Source organism: Melopsittacus undulatus, chromosome 1 (assembly GCF_012275295.1).
Source record: "Melopsittacus undulatus isolate bMelUnd1 chromosome 1, bMelUnd1.mat.Z, whole genome shotgun sequence".
Classification (NCBI taxonomy): domain Eukaryota; kingdom Metazoa; phylum Chordata; class Aves; order Psittaciformes; family Psittaculidae; genus Melopsittacus; species Melopsittacus undulatus.
In genome coordinates, this window is record NC_047527.1 from 124,036,888 (window position 1) to 124,059,006 (window position 22,119).

General features: G+C 39.8%; 1 long non-coding RNA gene across 1 annotated transcript; it reads left to right on the forward strand.

Annotated features, from left to right (window-relative positions):
- Positions 1-1,179: 1,179 nt before the first annotated feature.
- On the forward strand, positions 1,180-19,992 carry LOC115947151 (uncharacterized). The gene is made up of 3 exons (XR_004081109.2): positions 1,180-1,203; positions 13,851-14,026; positions 17,662-19,992. It is a non-coding gene; the product is annotated as an uncharacterized lncRNA (long non-coding RNA).
- The last annotated feature ends 2,127 nt before the right edge of the window (positions 19,993-22,119 follow it).

Below are 22,119 nucleotides of genomic sequence, written 5' to 3' on the forward strand. Positions count from 1 at the left end.
AGTTTATTTTCTCCGTTATTTATTTTCTCCAAAATAAAAATAGTTATTAGATAATTAGAATAAAAGCCAACTAGTACATCCTTCTTAAACAGATGAGGTAGTTTAACTAAAGGATAAAATCTTGGAAACTTGTAAATAGATTATTGTGGATTTAAATTGCAATAACTGAACAAGGCCTTTCTGGCACCTACTGCCTCATCTTGCTTCAAAAATGTATTTTGTCTTGCATGCAAATGAATATTCTGCTTCCTCAAAGAAATGAGCTATGAAGATAATGCTGAGGATGTTCCCCTTTGAAACACCATTCTCTTCTGATATATCACTTAGTCTGGAAATCATGGCCCAGTAACCTGTCAGTCTCCAAGAGAAGAGTTCACTCTTTTTGAACTTATTCCAAAACTGGTAATAGAACAGGTAATATGTACAAATACATCTCAACAAACTGGATCAGTGTAGGCGTTGCCAGAACATTAGAAGATGAGAGAAGGCATCCCCACACTGGGATTTGGTGAGAGCACTGGTGATACCAGAAATTAAGAATTTCCTATGCTATTCATTGGTGGGGGGGGGGGAAGGAAAAAAAAAAAGAGGGAAAAAAAAAGGTGGCAGTGTGGCATTTTGCTCTCATTTTAAAAACTACTGAGGGTCTGCTTTGTAATAGCTGTCTGGAATTTTGTTGAGAACATGGTAACTCAGCAACACTTGCCTTACTCTGTTTACCTCTTCCCCCTGTATGTATCTATAGATCTTAAACTTCTCTGACCAACAGAAAGCCTCTTCTACCATGTTTATTACATTACTAAGATAATTAAATTGGGGTTAAACAAAGAATAGGGATGATTCTTATCTGAGAATTTCCTCCCTTGAATCTTTTGTCCTAGATAAATCCAACCTGGGCTTGTAGGTGGCTTTTGTAAGTGCCTGATGGTATGCTAGCTCAGGCCAGGCCAGAAGATCCAAGCAGGCAATTTTTCAGATACAAATCTTCTGTCTTCTCTGCTGCCTCCATGCTGGTGTTCTTAATTACAATCAGTCATCCTAGTTTCCATCTGCTCATAGGAGAGGAGGGAAAGAGTAGCTCTTTGGCCAATGTTAAGATGAGAATCACCTTCTGGCTTGTCCTCTCTTCCTTTGACCATCTGTGCAGGGAGCCAAGAGCAGCTATTGCTGCCAGAGGTGGCTACAGCAAAGTGCCTGGAAATGGTATGAATTTATCTATTTCAGCCTTTTTGTCTTGTCTCCTGATGAATTATTTATGCAGAGATCAGACCTATCGTTAGCATTGGAAGGCTGTGTTACAAATGTATATTCATTCACTTTTAAATAACTATTTTGATTTATTCAAAGTTTTTGAAGTGCATATAACATGGTCTGGGAAAGGTTCAGTGGGCTATTTCTTTCCTCTAAATACAATGAAACAGTTGGTCTGCTGCCAGCTGTAGAGGGAGGAGGAGGAAATTGGAATATGCAGCATTGAAGGGAAAAGTCAGACAAAAATAAAACTTCATTCTGTAGATACAGTTTTAGTTACAAACTGAAGAGCAGTTCAAAGTAGAGAGATGTAGAGGAAGTTAATTTATAATGACCACTTCCTAAAATGGACTGAGGTGGAATTCACAATACAATGCTAGAGCTACAGGCCAGCAACCACTGTTTTCAATCTGCTGCTTTCTCCAAATGTGTGAGAAAATGGCCTTGTGAGTTCACATAACTTCCATGAAGCCCACTTGCCCACTGGGGCCTTCAGATTGTCCTCAGTGAGGAGATATTTTGTGCACACACACACAAAAATCAGTTCTGAAAGGAAAAAGAGATTCTTTGCACAAACTTGGGTTACAGCAAAGTTGTTATAATTTATATCATCTTCACAGAGAACAGGTTTTGTCCTACAGGTTATAGCAAAATTCATATAAAAAGTTAGGGCAACAGAAATGTCTCATGAACTCAGGTACTTAAACAGAGAATGTAGATATATATTATGTATGTGTGTATATGTGTACATATGTACATATACACACGTGCATTGACATTAAAGGTGATGATTCACAAAGAGATACATTGGGTGAGATTGGTGTTCAGTTTCTCCAGAAGAATTTTCTCACATCCTTTAATTCAGATGTCAGATGCTTGCTATGACTTTTCTTTTGACATATCTGCTGTTAATAACACACTTACCAGCTTGGAGAGGAAAGAAAGGGTTTTTCTAATGCCCCATCAAAAATAGTACTTGAAGTTTTCTCAATTGTAACTTCTATGAAGGGGTGAAGTGGTGATATATGTGGATGAAGGTGAAGTTTCTAGACCTGACTCTTTGGTGGTTTTATGTGAACCATGTGCCTTTAAGAACTACTCTTTATCCTCATAATTCCTTATTATAGGAAATTGCAGTTGGCAGCAATCAGGTTAAGTATTTAAATATTTTACATTTAATTGAGGGGATTAAATTCGCATTTCCAATTTAAAATGTTTTCCCATTTTAACTACAAAACCTGGTCGTATGTTTTAAAGCTTTTTAAAAATGTTAATACTGTCTTAGTGGGGAAAATACTTGATTTCATGAACACAAAAAACCCCCACATTATCTTTTTCTCATCATTTAAAGAAGGACACATTCTCTCACAGGGACCAAGTTGTTTATTCTTTTGACTGCTGCCTTCCCTTCGCTCCCCTTCTCCATCCCTCTCCCAGTGACTGATTTTAAGCACCAAATGTGGAGAAAATCTTCATAATGAAAGAGTTGGTAGAATCTGGTCAAGAACACTGACCCTTCTCTGCAGGGGTCATGCACAGCTCGTTTTTTGTAGTGTACATTTTCCTACAGGTTTTGGAGGTTTTTTTGAGTGTGACTTAGGTATTTCCAAGCACGAGGCTCGGGGAAAAGGAATTGTGGTGACCTCTTCTTTGAAGTTAAGATTAAAAAAGGACAAGGAGAAAGTCTATTAAAATGTGGCTGCCTTCCATGCTTTTTATAAACGTGCTGTTTGTGCAGTGCCTGCCAAGGAGCCCGTCTGCATCTTGTGTGTTCCAGTCAACAGCGCACACCCTGCAGTTGCAGCTCCTCTCCATTTTCAGGCAACTCTGTCTCACCTTTCCTCTGCTCTTGGCAAACATCTGAAAAATTCACTGGTATGGTCTTCTGTACCTTTGTCATGAGGATTTTGACTACCAGGCTGGTGTAGCAGCTCAACCCCAGTGCTGTTGATAGCCCAGGCAGATGGCAGTTCGAGCCAGTGTGATGGATTTCGGGGCAAAAGCTGGGTTCATGTTGTCCTGGGGTTGTTTTTCTTTCTTAAACCTAGACAATTTCAGCCATTTAACTCTAATCTAAAAGACCATTAAGACTGCAAAGCCAAGCATGGGAGTGCTGCTCCTTTGGGGGGCAGAGTCTGCATCTGGAGTATTTCCAGAAGCTCAGCAAAGTGGCTGTTACCGCAGGGTTCCTAAAAGGCAGCTGGTGCAGGAGCTGTGCTTTGTAGGCCAGCACGTTCAGCTAATTGCCTGTCCCACTGACACAGATTGGAGCCTGCACCCCCTCGCTGGGTTCACCTGCTGTTCCTGGAGACAGAATGATCATTGATCTCAGTGTAAGCAAGGAGATCAATTGGGAGCCAGGAGGGTTTTTTTCCTTATGAAGGCAAAATTTTGCTCCTGTGACTGGTTGTTCCTCCCATTTCCAATATCCTGCTGGATCTGAACCCTGCTTTTCACAGATACAGACTCATGCTTCACAGTTGCTAATAATTATACATATAATTCCAAGGTCAGACTTACTTCTTGCCTCCGATACACACCCAAATTGTATTCTAGGTGCACATTAAGACAAGGCCATGGTGTCTGCTATTTTCTCCCCATGTTGCCTTCATTTGGAAAGAATGTGTGTGGGTAGCGGAGGAGCTGTGGTGCATTGCAATAGATCTCCATCTGGACCACCAGAGATCCAGGCCTGCATGACACAACACCCCACATCCCAGAGCATCCCTTTCTAGAGTTCACATTCAGCAGCAGTCTGATGACTGTCATGAGGGTTTCTTGATCCTCAAGGTTAAACTCTTGCCTTCCTCCTCTGTTTCAAGCAGGTTGGATATGTGTTCTACCTTTAGAGGCTGACTATGGTGGCTGTAAGAAAAACAATCTGAGAAAGATCGTTCGAGTACAGACTGTTCATAGTCAAAATAAAATACCAGTGGAAAAAATGTTTCCAGGTGTTGCTTGGAGTGAAGGATGAACTAAGCCTGATGTCATGGGCAAACAAGTTCTACACACTCAGGTTCACCACAGCAACATCACAGCTCCCTTCATGTCTTGGGCAGACCAGTGAAATCTCCACACACTGTGGAAGTACCGCTCCTCAGTGGGAGGTGGCTGGGGAAACATTCAGATCTTGCTAGGACCAACTCCATCAGGCACTTTAGAAGCCGCCAGAGCTACCTTTAAAGCAGCCTGCTGCTTACTAGAGCAGCTTGTAAGCTGCTTCAGGGCAGACATGGTGTAATCACAGTTTCTCAACCTGCTGAGCAAGGATGCACTGGGAGCAGCGAGTAATAGAGCAACTGGGATTGAAATTCACATGGGATGGTTGCATCTGTGGAGGACAGGACTTTTTCAGAAAATCCTGAGCCCCATCCATCCTCTTAAATGGACATCAGTTTAAGATGATACTCTGGGTACTGTGCTTTGTTGATACTCAAGGTAGTGATGATTCTCATTAGCCATGTCCATACTACATCAAGTAGTGCAGCCCAGGAAGAGTGGATCTCCAGAGAAAAAAAAAAACAACCAAGGCTGAAGTCTTAACACCCACTCTTGCATAGAGTCACAGAATGGTTTGGGTTGGAAGAGACCTTGAAAATCATCCAGTTTCAATCCCCTGCCATGGGCAGGGACACCTTCCACTAGACCAGGTTGCTCAAAGCCCCCTCCAACCTGGCCTTGAGCATTGCCAGGGATGGGGCAGCCACAACATTTCTGGTCAACGTGGTCCAGGGTCTCACAGTTCTCACAGTAAGGACTTTCTTTCTTATATCCACCCTAAATCTCCCCTCTTTAAGTTTGCATCTCCCCCGTTTAAGTACAGGCATTTCTAGTCCAGACTACTGTTGCTCTTGACCAATGGGCTGAATGTCCCCTGGATTCCACAGCACATCTTCTGGTTGGGTTTCATTCAAAAGGAAACCAGCTTGTATGTTCCAAGATGGCTCCATGGTTCAAACAGGGATCATGTAAGCTGGAATCTTCTGGAGATGACCTCCCAAGCTAAAATAAGCTGGAATGCTAACACATAGGCACCTCTTGTGTTCAAACAGGACTCCACTGCAAGAGCTCTGCAAGCACAGGCTTGAGCTGGAGAGATGCTGAATGTTCTTGTGAAGTCATAAGCCAGGGATTTGTTATGGCAATTATATAATTATTATGTAATTGCTATCAAAGCAGGATTTGTCATAAAATCAGTTATCCTCTTATCCTCTCCATGCAGATCAGATAACAATATTTTTATTCAAGAATATCATCCAGTTTCCAACATCCATTCACTCTCTGTCTATGCTGAAATGCTGCAATAAATTCTTCCAAAATGGTTCTTAATTTTCCATGCCTTGCCTTTCATACACATAACTACTGTGGAGAGAGTGTCTGTGTCTTTTGGAAGACTTTTTAAAATTATTATTCCCAACTGAGGGAAAACAAACTCACGATGGAGTGAAACATGAACCAGGTCACTTCTGCGCTTGCATTAGTTGGAACTGTAAAATAATGTAAAAAATACATTTTCCACTTTCAATATTCATTTTTGTCAAAGTAATTTTAGAAACAAACTAGAACAAAACGCTGAAATAGATATTAATGGAAAACTCTTCCGAGTCAAAAGTTGCCAGAATAGTAAAACATGTGAAGAGTTTAAATTTTGATGACTATTGACTTTCCAGTGGTAAATATTCTCAGTAAAACTGATTAGTTGCCTCTTTAAAAGAAAGGAGGAAGATAAACAATGCTCAGTTGGAAAATTGTCTTATCTATCCAACAGGAAAAGCAACTGTATGATTTCAAATCCTCCTCCAGGTTCCTCATCATCATTATCTGGGACAGTCTTCAAATTATGATTGCCACAGCGAGCTTCATGATGAGGACTTTCTAACTGGAAAAAGACTTAGGAATGTCAACTGTGTTTTGTGTATGGTGCACATGCTTTCATAACCTTTTCCTAATCACACCATGAGATGTAGCACAGCCTGGTAGTGGCTACTAAGGGGTTTGGCTGAAAGAAGCAGCACTTTTCACTCTACAGCCTTCAGATGCAGCATTAAAAGACTCCTATGTTTATATGACTCCTTTATATGACTCCTATATTGAGGAGCTTTATATTTCTCCTCCAAACACAGTCATCTCCCCTAATCCATACTGTATTGAACAATTTGAAAACAACAATATGAACAGGAAGGTAGTGACCCACAGAAAACATAATCACATTTGATTTTAGAAAATAATTATAAATAGAGCACCCTGCCTGGATCTCACTTGCTTATGTGCCTTTTACAAAAGGATACATGGACTATGGAGGATTTATAAACATATAGGATTATATTATTGATCTCTAATCTCCATGGTTACTGGGCTCCTCCAGTTTCAACTTGCCTTCTATGTAATTAAACCCTGTTGCACTCATACAGCAGTGCAAGCTTGGCTAGGCTGGAAACACAGGGATCGTTACGAAGGACAAAGAAGGAAATTTCATTTATTTTGCACCACGGCATAACTGGCAAGGCTGCTCTGTCTGTGCATATGGGATTGGTGGGAAAAATCAAATGCTGTGCTCAAACACCAGATACTGAATGCTTGTGAGTAACAGTGCACTGAAGTTAATGGTGTGCTGATTAGATTTTGGTCCTGATCTTTGTCCCTAGTATTGCTGGAGACCTTTCTGGCACTTTCTGCCTGTTGTTATACTTGGATTTGGAACACCCTCATCTTTAGAGTCACTCTGTTCTAATGTGACTTTGAAGTACTGGTAAGTACTCAGGCTTGTACAGTTAATTTTTAACATTTTTTGCTTCCTGCTTGCTGGGTGCATGACCCAAACAACCAATGGGACTGTTATTGTATATATAAAAAAAAGCCATGAGAAAACACCTACACATACACTATTAAATACCATAAATCTGAGCTTGTGCACCCTCCTGTATTTTTCAGCTCCAGTAATCTCAGGCAGTTCTTGGAGCAACAGTATGGGAAAGTTTACTTTAAACTTCAGTGAAGTTTACTTTTTTAACAAACATGTTTTGAATACTCTTCTATGTCACCTCTGAACTGACCTGAAGCAGGTTAGACCTCTTCTAGATACCTTGAATCCAAGCTATCGAACTACTTTAAAATGCAAATAGGAAACAGTGGGGAAGCTTTTGCACCTTGAAATAACTTTTGAAAACCTTTCTTTTAGTCTCCATGTACTGATTATTCTTTCACTTTTCCTTATCAGACTGTTTTCCATTTAATTTTAGTTTCCCTGTTTCTGGATTCAATTTCCGCTAGCTTCATCTTTGTGGCGTATTTATCCTGCCGCAAGCTATTCCCCGAGGTTGGGGATATCTGCTTTCCAATCTAACTGCAGAGGTAACTGCTCTGAAGGGCACAGTCACCTTTACCATGGCAGCTAGGAGAGGGCTCACTGACTGCTCCTTCCCCTTTTATGTCTGCATATTTTCAAACAGTAAAGTACTGCTTGTTAGCCTTGTCAATATTTTAATACTTTGCGGCCTCTCTCCTCCCTTTCTGTTTCTTAAAGGCCACAGATTCCTTCCCAAATAAAGCACATTGATGACTTTTTTTTGTCTCGTTCCACTTTAGGTTCACTCCCAAATATGGTACTTCTGGCATCTATTGTATCTCTTGAGGCTCCCAATGGAGTGGATACTCACAACTAGTAACAGATATGAAAAAAAAACAAAAATGGGATTTACAAAGAAGCTTTACAGAATGTTCTTCCATGTAATTCAGTTCAGAAAAAGCAGCATAAATTAAAGAGTTTAAATACAAAAAGCCCATAAAGTCATTAAACCAATATGCTTCATCCCTGGCAGTATTCAAGGCCAGGCTGGATGAAGCCTTGGGTGGCATGGTTTAGTGTGAGGTGTCCCTGCTCATGGCAGGGGGATTTGAATTTGATGATCTTAAGGTCCTTTCCAACCCCAACTATTCTATGATTCTATAACATAATTTTATCTATGTTTCTGCACAATTGCATCATGTCCCCCTCCAAATATTGAAGTCTCTGAAACTTTTTCCAAAGAAAAATAGTGGCCAAAAAGTGAGCCCAAATGAGCGCACTAGTAAGAATTTAGAATAGGGGTTTGCCAAGTGGAGTCTGTGGAAAAATACCATGAGATATATATATTAAAAATGATAAAATTGGCTTCAGAAATCAGAGGGAGTATTTTGATCTTCACTTCCTTCTAAATAGGAATGATAAAGTGCAAAATGTGCAAGGCTGGATCACATTAGAGAATTCTCATAAATTATATATTCCATAGTTAGACATTAAACTGTTAATACAGGAAAGCTTCAGAGAGTGGGTTTCCAATTTCCACGTTATGAATTTTTGTCAGCACAGCTTCCTGTGGTCAGATGATGTGTCCTGTCAGTGCCAGGCTTTCTTTTTTTCCCAAATACTTAATTGAATTTTAATGATACCCAGAAACTCACACACCGGTGTGGGGTTGAAAGGCAGTGCTAGCGGCTATTCCAGTTTTTTGCTCCTGATTGTATCCTTGTGATTTCTTCCTATACTAATTCTTGTAAGCATGTCTAATTTTCTCACCGAAACCTTAGCCACATGAGCCTTAATTAAACACATTAGTAGTCATGGAACAATTAAAGTAAGTCTTCATCAGAAAGAACTGGTCCGCAGGGAAGAGGAGCCGTACAGTAAGTGTACTGTGTGCTAGCACATTATTTACAGAGGCCACGCTGAGAAAACCCAAGATCAAATCAATAACAGTTTGCCTAAAGAAGAAACTATCATGCCTCATGGATTGAGACACTAAACTCTTCTTCTTGCCTTTATTCTTAATACACAGCCACTGTCATGGAGCTTAATCAGAATTCATGAAGCTGCTAAACCCGAGAAATATTATTGATCTTATTAAAGATGTAACAGCACCAGACTGAGAAGATGGGGCCTCCAGAGGGAGGAGAAGACAGGAGCCTGAGGGAGAAACTGAAGCAGCTATAAACTTCATTCTGTGTTTAGCTGGTGGTTCTGCAAAGAACCTAGATGAGAAGCTTGAAAGCCTGGGCACAACTGCCCCACACTGAGCATCTAAATATCTTTACCTACAGCTTCTAAGTATGCCTTCCTGGTCATCATCAACATTTTAATTAACTTTGAAGACTTGATTCCTCTGCAGCTAATCCTGTCTAATGCTTCTGAGAACAAAGGAGTGGCATAGGTGTAGCTGGATGGGAATTTAAAAACTGTGGATTGCAAGGATGTTACAGATGGCCTAATTTGACTGACACAGCTGGTACTAAGAGAATCATTTAGGTGTACTCTTGTATCCTAGGTTGTTCTGGTTTTTCTTTCAGTACTACCTCTTTTTAGAGTGCAAATTAATTTCTGTATTTATGGAAACTGTTGAGTGACAACATTGGAACTCAAGCTGTGGAAATGTTTTTTTTGATCAGTTGCCAAATTGATAAAATAAATAAAATTTGGTTAGACTGACCCAAAATATTTTTTTTCCATTTTTCATGATGACAAGAAGAAATGAAGAAGCCCCAGTTTGAGAAAATTGTTCCTTCTTTCACAGGCAATTAGCTATTTTATTTAGGAATAGCTGGAACCAAAGGAATCACAGCACTCAGTTCACAGAAGTTTGAAGTTAGGGGTTCCCACTGCTAAACAGCTGCATGGTCACACTGCTTCACTCTCTGAGGTGCAACAACCTGGGTTAAATTTGCAGGGTTCCTCCAGCCTCAGGAGACAGGATGTTCTGAGATGAATCTCCTTCAGTCCCTCCGCTACAACTCTTCCACCTTATTTCTACATAAAATGAATTGCAATATTAGGTCAGTCAGAGCCTATCCCTGTGAGACACAAACTCCTTACTTCTGGGCCTCACTTTTTTTCCCTCTGCTGAAGGAGCAAAGGGATGGAAAGAAGGATGGCAGAAAAGAGGCACTGGTTCTTGCCTCCCCTCCCTGGCCGAGAAGAACCGAAGAGCCTGCAGCTGGACACCTTCAGGGTGAAGACAGTGAGCTCCTAACCTTCCCCCTGCACTGCTTGTAGAGGTGCTGCTCCACCCTGGATGTTTAATTATATACACAAAATACACCAGTATCAGGAGCAGAGACTGGGGACCCCACCCAGGAAAAGTCAATAACATGATAATTAGAAAACTCTTGTTGGTAGGAAATTAAACATCTGAATTTAAAGAATATCCTGAAGAGGAAGGTCTTGCCTGAAGAGCTCATATGTTCTGCATCACTCCAGTGACAGGCATTGCATCAAAGGAGGCATGAGCTTCTTCTTTTGCTCCTCCAGCTTTATTTATCTTAGGGAAAAAAAGCCCAGCTGAAACTATTTGGCAAATCTGATCCAGATTAAAGTGAGGGGAAACTAAACCCAGTACTTTTGATAATTACTGTAGTCATCTAAAACATTCACCCAGCTGAACACCGCAGTGGCATTCTTGCAGCACACTTGCGCAGGCAGGATCATCAAGCTAAACTGGAACTCATTTTATCTGTCCACAGCAGGTGAAAATTAAAACCAGCAAGGAGTAGCAGAGGTCTCCTGGCCAGCAACCACTCTTGACAGCAGGTGACATGCAGCTGCTCTTACTGGGGTGAAAACTACCACCAGAAAGGTAGAAAATGATTTCTGGGTTTCTTCCCACTGCAGAAGATAGGAAGTTAGTGCTGTGTCAGCTGGAAGGAATCCTTTCTGGCTTCCCACTTGTTCCAGAAATGGTCCTTTCCACTGTGGTGCACTCTTATGTGGCAGCCCCGACAGTTCCTTGGTTGGTGAGGTCATACCAGGTCCTCCAGCAGGAAGAGAGAGGGGCTCAAGCCCTTGTTCCCCTTGTTTGTTCTCTAGGAGCCCCTCACCAAAATCAAGCAGTGGGCTGGACTATGCCTGTGTGCTCATATGCTGTTCAGGGAGCTCATGCTGGGCTTCAGTTTCATGCCAGTGAGGCATTTCCCAGAAGCCATGGATCAGGTTAGTTTTCCAGTTCTGCTGTGTCATTCAGGTAGAGTCACAGATTGCTTTTTCATCTACAATGAATATGTTCACTGTTTCTGATCTATCCAACCTATTTGAAAGACTTCTGGCTGTGAAAAGGAACCACAACTTCATCAGGAATGAGATTAGGAAAAAGCCACCTCAATCTTAACAAGTATTTATTGAGTATGCCCCATTGCAAAGGAATTACGTTCTCTTTCCTGCATTAGAAAAACAAGCTTTTGCTTCTTACAATAGTCCTTTGAAATCAACCATAATAGTTTCTGTGGGGTGAGGGCTGATCTCAGCATGAAGCTGTGTATCCAGGTGTGTCAACCCACATATGTCACGGATGTTTTAAGCAAATAATTCCATGCATAATGTCATTTACCTCCCATGTCAATCTGAATAGTTACAAAATCAAAATTCCTTGGTATTATCTAGCTGATAAAACCATTTTCAGCATGGAACCTATTATAAAAACAGTCAACACTTGGCATGAAAACAGAAGAGGCTGCCCAAACACATGCTATCCTTTTGCAATTTTTTGTGTATCACATACCCCTTCAAAATGTTAAACACAAACGTAACTAAAAGCAGTTGTAAAGTGTTTTTTATGTGGATACTGGAACACCATTCCAGGACAGGCAGGACAGTGAAGGGGTAGCAGCATGAGGGAGAGGCCAGGAGTTTGGACCTCTGAAGGATTTTTCCCTAGGCAAGAAAGGGACCATGATAAAGTTCTCTCTGATCTTCTGGAAGAAAACCAATGAAGAGAGAGATGACTGACCCTGAAGCGTGGCAGACACTGTGTTTCCATTCATAATCCATGCAAATCCACTGTGTGTAGAGCAGTGTTACTTTCACACAAGAAATGAAAGTTGATCTCTATATAGACTGAGAGACAGGAAATACCCATTCAGCAAAAAAAAAAAATGACAACTACAAAGCACATAATATCAGCAATAAGGATACTCGCAAATAAATGCTTCAAAAGGGCAGAATTACTTTAGGAAGGAGTTGTTTGCCTTTCCAGAGTAAAAGTACAGTAACCATTACCAAAGACATGTTCTAAGAAATCATATATAATTAAGGACATTTAGGATTGATTTGATAAAGCATGGAAAGCCAACTCATTGGAAATCCATCCACATGCCTTATTGGTGGAAATAGCTACGCTTTTTCTGTGTGTCTCACAGGCTCAGTATCTCAGGAGGAAAAGAAGATATGTGGATATAAATCTTAGCTGGTAATTCTGACCCTCATAATCCAATTAATTCCTTGTAGAAGTTTCTTCCTTGAATAAGACATGGACTATATCAAAACAGCCTTATTATGTTGTTATTTTATTGATGTACTGTTACTATTTAGAGTAACTAGATTGAAATCTAGGTTTTTCTTTCCAAACTGCTGATATATAAGAGAATTTGGCACAGCAACTGACTTCCTTGGTTTTATTAAAATTCTGTCGTGTAATTACAATAAGCACAACCTTTTCTCTCTGAATCTATATGAACTCTTAATAGCATCCTTTTGTAATGATTTTCTTTTTCTCCTGAAGATTCAGGTTTCTTGGTTCTGCAGAATCCTTTTAATTAAAGCATGCCCATAAACACTGGAATGTTGCAGGACAAAGTTTTTTTGAGCTGCTGCTGTATGTTCCTGAGTATGCTGCACATCTTGACAGAAAATGGCAGTTTCAAGACATACCTATATATCTTATAACAGTTTATTCTGTACTTTTAATTTATGATACTTTCTGAACATGTTTAATTTTAGCTTATACGTAGGCTCAACCCAATACTTTTCTGTAAGCGTGTAAGGCTGCTGCAGGGAGTGATGCACTGCAAGCTATAATTTAGGGGCAGGTGGAAACTGCCTGAAATACGTGTATCTTCATCAGTTATTCCTAAAATGCTATTATTACCTGAACTCTCCCCAGTCTCAGCACTAAACGTCCTTTCCTTCCCTCTGCACTGAGGTAGAAAGGCAAAGTTATTCTTTGTTTCCATGGCTGTGGAGCTGTTGTCACTGCCAGTGGCTCCAAGAGCTCAGCCCAGCTGAGAATACATCTGGGCTCCCAAGGGCTGTGCTAGCTCTGGGCAAAGCAGGGATTCCCCAGACACCAAGACATTCTCAGGAAGATGGTGCTGGACAATGGGAACACTTAACAAATCTGACACACAAATACAAAATGCGTACCTGAACTTTTAAAAGTGAGATGTATTAACACAGTTCTCAGAAGTCACAGTGATGTCCATTTGATACATCCCAATACCTGGATCAAAGGATCAAAGTGATCATGCTAGTGTATGTAGTACAGTTTCTAAATGCACTACTTAAAACGCTATTGCAAAAGCTAAACCAGTGGGATCTTTGTTCTTGTAAACTTTATAGTAATTCTTTACATAGTGGTTTGTACATAACACTCTTCTTGTGCAGCTATTCCAGTTCTTGAGTATCTCCATGAAACTATAACCAATCAAAATTCTTTACTTGCATATAATAAAGTGGGATAGTTTTAGTGTTATTTAGCATAGCTAACTTGTGTATATGGAAAATAGCAGTAAGATACTGACATTTAAATGTAATAAATTGTTTGATGGAAATTTGTAAATGAAAACTTTTCTTCAGAAAGTTTGCAGCTTGAAAGAAGAAGAGCTGTTTTACTTGGGAACTTAAACCTCTGCTGGATGGAATATTCCCACTTTTTGGTCTATCGGATGGACAAGCTGAGCTTCTAAATCTTTTCTACCTCCATGTGTCTCATCACTGTCACTGATTAATGTAAACAGCAAGAAGCTTAATTTATAGGTATGTAAGAATAATAAGTAGATAGATGAAATGATGTTTACACAGCAGCTAGGGGCTATTTGTCACTGGATTATTGAGGAAGCAGGAAAATGCCTGGGAGCTGGCAAAACACTAATAGCAAAAGTGGACTTCCACTTTCATAAAACACAGGAATAGGACTTCTAACTTATTATTTTTTTCACTCTTTATGTTAATTCAAATGTTAACATATACTAGGGAGTAACATTTTTTGAAAACATTGTCTTGTTTTCATCTACACTGACACATATTTCCTGAGTGGCAGAAGACAAAAGTTTGCTCTCTGATAGTTGCTTAAAAAATCCCCCACAAATCCCTGGTAATATTAAAACTTTTGTCAGCATTTGAAGACCTCAGTATTTTTTATACTTCAGACATGCAACTGGAAAAAAATCTTTACTTTTTACAGGTATGTCACATTGATTCAAATCAAGGGTCTCTGTGTTTATAATCTAAAAATTAATTTGCTTTGTAAAATACAAACATGCAATTTAAATTGTCCTCTCCTGAAATCAGCTTCACCCACCTCTGCCACCTTCTTACCCATGTTATCAGTTCTTTCTTTTTCAAGAGAAGATCTAATCAACAAATCCACATTCTTTCTCCTTTCGTCCTCCCACTTTTCCCTCTCTCTCCCAACCCCTTATCCTGGCAATTCTTACCACATTTTCATTTTACCCCTCCACCTTTACCAGTAATCCTGTAATTTTGTATTTGGTTGGGGCTTGGTTTTATTTTGTTTTGTTTTAACTTGTTCTTTGTTTTCCTCAACTCTTCGTGTCCATCCCAACACACACAGAAGTATGTCAATCTCGTGCATCTTTTTTAAAATCCTATGTCCTCATTTTATTCTCACTGAGATTCCTGCTGAGTTTTCCTCCTGTCTGTAATCCTGAAATTAAATAATACATTGTCTAAAACAATTACTTTGCGTGGCTTTCTGCCAGCTTCACCTTTCTTTTAATTTGGTTGTGTGCACTCCACTCAGCCCTTCTTAGGTCACTATTAATGTGATTGAATCTCAGGACTCCATCTTCACAGCCAGTGACATTATTGATCACACTGTGGCTCTGAAACCTTGTCTTCTCCCGACTCTCTGTGTTTTCTTGTTTTCTTTTCCAAATCATTGCCAATTCCTTAACCTCTCTTTCAGCTGTGAGAGATCTCCATTCTACTTTATCTTTCAGCATGTACCTCACCAGTCTCTATTTTTTTACCTCTTCTTACTCTGTTCATGTTTTTTCTTAAGTGATTTCTTGTGATTGCATCAGTGCATCTCCACCAAGCAAGTTCTCCACTTTTCGTTACGCATTCCTAGTTTCCCCTTGAGCCTAAAACACTGAAGTCAAGATGACCTCCTGAATTCTTTCTATGATTTTATCAGCCTGTCTTTGTAGCCTTCCCTGGCATTCCCCTTTACTGCCATTTTGAATGCAAGTTAGGGGCATCCATGGACACTCATCTATAATCTTATGTTGTATCTTACTGTGCAGCTCATTGTTCAAAGCTACCAATACCATTTTCAGTTGCCCATACATCTTCTTCTTTCAGAAGTTTTTTCATACATGTCTTTCAGGCTTTCTTCTAGAAAACTATACCCAAAAATAGACTTAAAAAAACCTACGCAGCCTTCCTTCAGAGGTATCTCAAATCCCACTGCTTTCACGATGCATTCAGGAAACTGAGAATTGGTATCAGTCTGCAGCATCTTCAGTAGGGAGTACTCTTATCAGTTTGATTGTACACTTGTATGTTGTGTGCTACATTTTGCAGTATAGATATATAGTCTGTACTAAATAGAATCACAGAATTGTTTGGGATGGAAGGGACCTTAAAGCTCATCCTGTTCCAACCCCCCTGCCATGGGCAGGGACACCTTGCACCAGACCAGGTTGGTCAAAGCCCCATCCAATCTGGTCTTGGACACTGCCAGGGATGGGGCAGCCACAGCTTCTCTGGGCAGCCTGTGCCAGCGCCTCATCACCCTCACAGGGAACAATTTCTTCCTAATGTCTAATCTAAATGTACCCTCTTTCAGCTGAAAGCCATTCCCCCTTGTCCAGTCACTGCACGCCCTTGAAAAAGTCCCTCTTCAGATTTCTTGTAGGCCCTTTTTAGGCTTTGGAAGACTGTTAAAAGGTCTCCCCAGAGCCTTCTCTTCTCCAGGCTGAACAAGCCCAGCTTTCTCAGCCTGTCTCTGTAGAAGTGCTCCAGCCCTCAGAACATCTTCACATACTTTTGCTCCCTTCTCTTTTCATTTACTTCATTTTCCCTTATAAAACAAGCTCTTTTGCTCGAAGAACTGCCTCTTTGCATGTGCACAGTAACCAATACAAGATTCCATGACATAACAAATAATAATTTCTTTTTAACTCTACTCACACGACACTGATGAGATTTCCATAAAACACTTATTCTCCCTGGACACCTGTAGCAGCACATACACAAAAATAAGACTCAGCACTAAATAATCTGATGACAAAAAGAGCAATTAAGTTCAAAGATGTCAGACAGTTTGAGGCATAAATATTGCAGCATGTCAGACCATTTCATTGCATTAAAGTAATGCAAAATATAATTTGAAAACCAAACCTGTGCAATATTGCACACTTCAGTCCAATCAAAATCTTTTCACAATCAGGATTTTATCTCTACTTTTAGGATACTGGGGCAGACAGATTCCAACTGCTGCCAGGAGAGGAAAAAGGAGGGAGAAATACTCGTGTTTCATGTATATAAAATGCCAAACATAACAGAATCACAACCACTAGGTCACTCAGGTGCTATGACAGTACATGGGAAAAACAGTTGAATTACAGTTGGTTAGAGAATATTTTGAATTTAATTTCTTCAATGTATGAGAATCCCTGGCTATTTCAGATCAGCGTATTCTAATTGTATATCAAACAAACAAACAAACAGCCCCAAAATACAAAACTCAGCCCCACTGCATTGCATAACTTATAAATCACTTCAAAAGACTTCAGTGTGAAAGATGATATGAAAGTGCAAGTTGTTAACCACTGTTGCAGCTTATTTGTTTACTCTCTAACCAGGTTCTGCTTCAGGAGTCTGTACCACAACTAATTAACTGTAATGCTTTGTAATTGTATAAACAGAATATAGAATAGATCTGTATGATACATAATTAATTCTGCCCTTAAGGAAAGCTTTTATAAGTCAAACCATGTGCTGTTTGAGAATTGCCTCTTTATGTTCTCCCTTATAAGGCAGGTATAGTTCCCTGTCAGCAGAGCTCGGGGAACATTCTAGAAAATAATGGTTGTTGAGGCTGGCTGGGTGTTTTCTTGAGGGCTGACTACTGGAAGCCCCATCTCCAAAGTTGTGGTGGTTGCAGCTGCCTCTGCCTTTTCCGTTATGCAGCCCACAGTTAGGAAAGGCACTTTGATGCAGAAATTAGTATTTTAAAAATAGTTCTGATTTTAGTAGTTTTAAATTAGTTTTAAAATTTAATATTTACAAAAATTAGTTTTAAAAGATGAAGCTCACTTGCTCTTGCCATGCAACATTATTTGGTTCATCTTGAACATTATTTGGTTCATCTTGAGTTTTGTCGGCCTTACTTTCCTGTAATTTTTTTTTATATTACATTCCAGGCTCAACCCCATCATTGCCCCTGGGCCTGCAAGACCAGAACAAAACTTCAGACAAATGCAAATATTTTGTTTCTGGATTTTGACCCATAAATAAACACAACCCCATGCGGTTAGAGAATAGCAGTTCTCCCATCTGGTGTTTGATGTACTTGTCCTTCCCATGGGAAAAGAAATGACACACAGGAGTTCAGCAGACCTGAGGGATAAGACACCTGATTTCATTAGATGAGGGCCTGCTTCCTTAAAGTGACAGAAGAGGCCAGCACCTATCTTTAAGATCTGTTCAAAGGTGTGGAAGTGCCATGTCATCCTTATGTAGGGACCAGAGCTCTAAGTGTCCCAGGCTGTGGCTGGAAGAGAAGTCTTGAAACAGCAGCTTAGCAGAGCTGATTTGAGTCCAGTGAAAGACTCCACTAGACTGTTTTCAGAGAAAACCTGTCATTGTAAGATGCTGATCATAGCAAGCAGCCATCTGAGCACCCCACGATGGGAAGCTCTCACCTACCTAGTATTCTGCTGATGATATAGTTGGAGATGCACTTCCAAGAACCACTGTGCCTTGGGGCATTGGTTCTTGTTTTGGCCATCTTGAATGTACATGACAAAAGAACTTAATATAAAGATAAGATGTTTGCTGAAAGGAAGAAAAAACAAAGAAAGAAGAAAATAAAGAGTGAGCAAAGAGCAGAAGCCTTGATCCAACCGCCACTCGGCACAAGTTCATATTACACTCCTCTGGAATGATAATCACACCCTTCCTCAAGCCTGACACACCACTGAGAGGAGGATTATCTTTGCATGGCTGCCTAGATCCCTCTCACTGATAAAGCTGCTCTATCTGAGAAGTATTTGGCAGAACTGCCGCCATATATACAAACAGAGGAGCCGACTCTTCTAACCTCAGAGGCTTGGTATGGGGAGTAGTCTGTATCAGCTTTTGCGTCCTCCAGATCACTTATGCAACTTCTAGAACAAAACACACAGTTTCCTTGGGGAGCTTTGAGGTGGTTTTATTAATTGGTTTCCAAACCTTTTGAGGTAACATTTTTAAGGTAACAAGCGTTTTTAACTCAATTGCTTTCCCACCCACAACCACTTCTGAGTTCAGAGCTGTTTTCCATCCCTTGGTGTGATAAGAAGTCGCAAAAAAATTGTTTTCTTCTTTTTTTCCAAAATTAAAAGATACAGCTTCTTCTACCCTCGTATGATCAACTGCACTGCTTACTCCCTCTCTCTAGACTTCTTACGAGTTATCTGACATATCCTTTTTTAAAATACATTTTCTGTATAACATTCCCTCTCATATAACACAGGTATGCTGTATGCTGGAAGAGCCAAAGCCATAATTCAGTCTACAGGAGAAGGTCTTCCCCTCGAGGCATTTCATCCTGGGCTTATAATAACTGAACAATTACATCAAAGAGTACAGTTTCCGTGTGATGACCCTGATTTCAGCTGTTTATTTGAATGTAGTAGTTCTGTCTCCACCAGGAGTGGCCACATTATATCTCAAGCATCATGGAAATTATGTGTGTCTACATCTGCCTAGCTGGCCAGTCCAAGTTTGCACATGACAAGCTTAGAAAGAATTTCTTCAAGTAATGTGCAGGGATTTTGTCATTTAAGACTATGAAAGATCTGAAGAAATTAACCAAAAGGCATACTTCATTGGAACTACTCTGATCTCTCAAAGAAAGAACTCTCTCTATGGACAAGTAACATATATAGACAGATTTGCCAAATGACGCTTTTCTTTCCAAGGACCCATAAATCTCAGATTACTCTTGAGAGTAATAAATGTTGCAATAATGCTGTTCTTGATTACAGGCAAGACTATAACAGCTCTGACTGGTAGTGATTCCATAATTATGTTTGATTACAGACATGCTCCTACTGTCTGCAAAGTGGATTATTTGTTGCTTTGTATCAGTCTCCTGGATTCCACTGGAGACCAAGAGCACACTGTGCCAGCATGCACAGCTCACTCAGCTGCCCTCCTCAGAGCTTTGTCACTAAAGCATAGCATTTAATAGCAGGACTGTGATAGAGGGGCATGCAAAACCTTTTTGGAGCTGTAATTAAAACACTATATAACTGCATCAGTGTTGGCTACTTTCTAACAGGATCCTGAATCTCAGCAATTCTCAATGGCTCTTGATTGTTAGTAAAGTTCTACTTCACAGTGCAGGGGCTAAAGTTACTCCTGCCTTTACTGTATTACAATTACAGCAAGAACCAAAATGTCAATGAGAAATAAAGAAAAACAATATCTGGAACACTGCCCATGCTTTCTACTACTCCAGAATTAAAAAAAGGAAAAGCCCCATTAAGTCAAGGAGCCCTCCCTCTGTCAATGAACAACAATAAAAAGAATATCATGCCTTACAATTTATTCTCCAGTGCTTTGTTTATTTGGTATTAAATGACTCATGGAATAAGGTTTCCACCTCTCCCTGTGGGAGATTATCCCAGCTGCTGAGACCTACTAGCAGTTCCCTTTCCCTTTCCTTTGTTTCTCTTTTAATGATGCCTAAGTTTTGCATTCTATTTTAGCTCGGGATGTAACATCTACAAAGGAAATTCACGTCCCCAAACCTGGTTTTAAATGCAATTAAGGCTGTGACGTGAACCCAGAAACCCAAGGAAACTTGTAGTTAAAACAGAAATGCATCATATATTTCACTGGAGCACTGTACCACCTCAGTGGTATACTTTTAAGCTAACTGCCTGCTTCCTTGTTTTTACAGGTTTGTTCCTTAGTGTTATGTAAATGCACTTTTATTGTATGTAAATTAGCATTAGGCTAACTGTTAAAGCCTGTTTTATAGCTGTCACACCAACAAACTACATTTACAAGTAAATATTTGTTCTACAGGCGAATACATTACCTGCCTGGAAATAATAATTATTTTCAGCATTTTGTCTCAGTGCTGTGACTCTGCTCTGGCCCCAAAGCCTATGATATGCACAGAAGCTCTCAAAATGGAACATCCTTATTAAGAGGACATTGCTTATGGAGTAGCAAACCCTAAAGCAATGCGGCTCTCTAACATATTTTATTCTTATTCTTCTTACAAAGCTGCAAAATCTGTTTAACAAGAGAATATTCCCCTGCTTTGAAGACATAGAGACAATGTATTTACTTCCCAGTAGCAGTAGTAAAGGCCACTGTGTCACTCAACATCATCCCATTTGGTTGGTAAAGGAACAGTGGTGACAAGCTCCAAATAAAGTTTGTTGCTATTTGCTGTGCCTAGGAAGAAAGATGGTGGTGAACAAGGCTTTATTTGTGAGAAAAAGTAAATATAAATCCAGGGAAGGACTCTCTGAAACAAAGGCTGGAGATCCCAGACCCTCAGATTTACCTTTTAAATCAGTATTGTCAGAATGTACCTTTACTAACATCAGCACAAACCTGATGGCTAGGGCACTGGTGTGGTATGAGTATTCATGGTTACAGCAGTTCAAAAAGAACAACAGAAAAACAGATATAGACCAAATAAAGAAATCTTAATGGAAAGATGTCAGGGACTCTGCTATCAGACACTTTTAATTCTTTTAATGGATCATAATGGACTTCAATCTACCTTGTTAAGGGGACACTGTTCATTTAGAAAGTAAAATGCCATATATATCAAAGTACTCTAGAACACATTTGTGCTTTTCTTATATCCTTAGCAAGGTAACTGATCACAAAAAACAATGCCTTTCATTTATTGTATTTGGTATGATTAGTAATAAATATAACAATATAAACATAAATATACTCAAATTGCTACTGGTATTTGTTTGTTGTTTCTACTTTTTCCATTCAAGGTACTGTTGCTCTACATACTCAGTATAGAGTACCTGAAAAAATAATGTTTCCTCACAGATGATTCTATGATGTAGCATGAGGGTAGGAAGAATTACTTCCATTATGTCAATGCAATATGAAGTGTTGGATTTTTTAGCTATTTTTATTGATATTTTACAGATGATACTGGCAAGACAAATCAAAGTTAATATACTAGAAGTGCTCATTACATCTAACATGTCAGGTAATCCGAACGCTTACTATTTTACACTGTTTCAATCAGCTCACATCAGTGTACAGGAACCACACAAATATGGCTTCAAGTGTTCTAACACCAATTACTTAGAAATGGAATAAAGGGAAAGCAAACCTGCAAAAGCTGTCAGCTACCCCTATGAAAGGACTTGGGCTTGGTCCCAACTGTGCCAGATGGATTTTTTTTTCCCAGATGATAAACTAGGGAGAGGGAATGGAGATGGAATTGAGTCAAGTGACCAAATTCTGAACAGTAACTTAGGGATGGAAAACTCAGCTTCTCATGGGGTATGGTCTGACACAGTTATCTTGTTAGCTAAAGGAATGTGTTGAATGGAATTATCTGTAGCAAAGGATAGAAGAAAAGCTTCAGACTGAATGAGGAGCCTGGAGGAAGAAGGACTAGT